We start from the raw sequence: 3,604 nt of genomic DNA on the forward strand, positions 1-3,604 counted from the left end.
CTCTCCCTAATCACAACGAGGTAACTAGGTGCACCTAACGCAGTTAACGATTTAATAATTATAACAAAGATTTCTCAAAATACGTATTTAAAATCATTTAATCGTAATTCATGTTAAACATATTCAATCGCATAAGAAATCAATATTTAAAAACTTTAACTCATACGTAAATCCAACTTATAACATATTATATAACAAAAACCATTAAATTAAATAATTGACGAAATCGAGATAAAATTCAAAGGTTGTGTTTCCCAAATTTTTTAATAAACTTTAATATAGAAATCAAGTAAAATAGTAATAATAGCATCATAAAAATATATGATGATGATCGTCGTCAACTCACAGCTATGGAGAATTGTCTTAGTTTGCTCTCCAACAACTCTTAGAGTAGCCGGCAGGATCTCAGCTGACAAATCTGAGTATCAAAAAATATTTACAAGACTTTAGAAAAATTATTCTAAAGTTTAGCTAACTCTAGGAAACCCTAAAAATCGTTTAAATATACCCTAAGCACAAAAATAAGATTTTTAAACAAAACTACATTTTTCTATGAATTCATACTAGGATTAGAGTTGTGTACTTACCTCAAAGAGTTTCAATCAACAACTCTCATGAGATGGGATGGGTACCCTTTTCTCTACAGCACAAACCCTAACTCAAAAATCCTAACCAAGAGCATTTTTCAATGATTGTGAGGATGTTAAATTCATTTGTTAATGGTTGATGGTTTGGGTATTAAAGAGAGAAAAGAATCAAGGAGAAGGGAAGAAAAAAAAAACAACAAAAAAAAAAAGGAAATTTGGTTTTATTATTATTATTATATTTTTTTTTTAAAAAAATACGGGACGTGTCATATCAAATAGTGAAACTCATCGAATTGAGCAATGATATGAGCAAATAAATAGACTTTAAATTGGAAAATCTGAAAAAAAAATAGTTTAAGACTAGCTTCAAGTTGTTAAAAATTGTTCATCATAGTGCACGTTTACACACAATTAAAAAGAAACAAATGGGTTGCCTCCCACGAAGCGCTTCCTTATGGTCATTAGCTTGACGACTCAACTATTGTTAAGGTGACATATAAGACAGGAAGAACACATCATCCTTCTACTTTTTGTTTGGTAGAAATTCTATGAACTTGAAAAATAAACAATGTTGCTTCCATGTCCATTTCAATTGGACATTGATGAACATAGCAAATCTTGAATCTTGAACTTCATCAATCTTTTCTTTTTTTCTTTTTCTTGTACGTGTTCTTCCCTTGCTTATCTTCTTCTACCACAACAATGAAGTCATCTTCAATCTTCAACTTCTCCTCAATTTTCTCAAACTCAACCACTTGCTCAAATAGCCTCTCATATTGACTTTCAAATTGTTTAGTAGAAACCATGCTATGCTTCATGCATTCAACCAAAACGTCTTTGATGTGAACGTCCGTGTCATCTGATTCTTTGGATATAATTTTATGAGGTAGAATTTGTTCCCAATTGATCTTTTTCATATAACACTCGTCGTCTTCTACTTGTATGACCAGTAGATCTTCATATTCTAGTGGTGGTACATAGTAATCAAGACAAGTTCCATTCCTATGTATTCCTTTGTAAAAGTCATAACTAAGAGGCCCAATCTGATGGTTATATTTTAAAAATGTATCTCTCAAGATTTGTCCCTCAATTATGCGTAATATAGCAGATATTAGACAAATATCACCCTCTTCATATAGTTTTAGTAGAATATCGTCATTACAATCTTTCATGCTCTACAACGAATATTTATCTCAAACAAAGAAGAGACAAACCACTAGCACACAACATTAGCAGACTCAACAAATAAAAATAGAAAATACAAGAAAACTCTTTTTTTTTAAAATTAAAAATAAAATTTTATTGCTGAGCAAAAAATTTCAATTAAGTAGCTAAATTATAACTCAATAGTGAGATGACAATCCCCGGCAACGGCGCCAAAAACTTGATAGCGTTTCAACAAGTGTACTAAATCGTTGCAAGTAATAATAAAACGGTAGTAACGAGTGTCAAACTCAAGGATTGCGTTTTACTATCGAGTTGTATTTAATTACTAAAGTTGAATAAAAAGTTTCTGAATTGATTGAAATAATATTTGAAATTAACAACGGTAATAAAATTGATCCTTTATAATAAGAAAAATATCAGGGATGGGTTTCACTTTGAATTCAACCTTGGTGTCTAATTTGATCATAGTTATTGAATTCCTTTATTGAATTATTAACGAATTCTCTTTATTATTCTTGCCCTAATGTCTTATTGACATAACCTTTAATTCTAAAGTAACCCCTAATTCGTTAGTGAATTTAAGATTAGAATTAAGCATTAAAGTACAAAAATTCTCTTGTGAAATTATTGTCTCTCACTACGCGAAAAATAGCATTTTACAGCGCTTTTTTTAATCCATTTACAGCACTTTTTCAAAAAAAAAGCGATGTAGAATCGAGCGCTGTAAAAGATACAACAGCGCTTTTAAAAAAGCGCTATAAAACATGTAGATGTAATGCGCATTTGTTTTGCACATTTTACAGCGCTTATTTGAAAAAGCGCTGTAAAATGCATACCTATAATAAATATATTGGGTGCACATTTTACAGCGCTTTTTCGAATAAGCGCCGTAAAATGCACACCAAATATATGAATTATGGGTATGCATTTTACAACGCTTTTTAGCTTTTTATGGCATTTTTTTTAGAAAGCGCTGTCTTTTATCTTTTTATCCAAAATTATTTTGATCCAGAATCAGTTCACAATCAGTTCACACAACAACAAAACATATTCAAATACCATAAGCATTCACACAATCAGTAGACAAAAAACAGAACTCTGTAACTTAATTAACATATATGTAACTCTGTAACTATGTAATTTACAACATAATTAACTACATTCAGATACATATATATAACCTAATTTACAACCTAATTAACTACATATACATTGAACCTAATTTACAACCTAATTAACTACATATTCATATGCATGTTCATATATTGTGTCCTATGATCATATACATATAATAACTAACAGAATATACAAAATATGCACAAACTACCATATAATATTTAGATCCCTTGCCCAGCAGCATGCTATTTCTCAGAAAATCAAATAATTTGCATTTCAAGCACATACTGACACCATTCTTCCTTTAATTCCATTAGATCTTCATCAGAATGTGATGGACTGGAATTGTCAAAGTACTGCAATATAAAAATTGAACATATTATATTAAGTTAGTATCAAATATATAGATAATTTAATTATATATGAAAATCATATAATGAAAATACCGTACCGTTTCTGGGATAATAGTTTTATTCTTGTTAACAATCTCCTTCATGAATCTCAATACGTAGTACCCACAATCGATGTTGTTTGTTTGACGAGGGCACCGTAATCGTAAAGGCATATATTTGTAAATGAAAATTTAAAGGCATATATTTAAAACCTTTATTGGGATCCATGTGATGTTATTAAACTTTTGCTTCAGCACTGTAGCACCTCTTTGAGCTCGAAAAACTTGTAAGACACTATCGAATGAATAAATGTGATTATTATAGCATGAACAAACACATTAT

Source organism: Cicer arietinum, chromosome 5 (assembly GCF_000331145.2).
Source record: "Cicer arietinum cultivar CDC Frontier isolate Library 1 chromosome 5, Cicar.CDCFrontier_v2.0, whole genome shotgun sequence".
Classification (NCBI taxonomy): Eukaryota; Viridiplantae; Streptophyta; class Magnoliopsida; order Fabales; family Fabaceae; genus Cicer; species Cicer arietinum.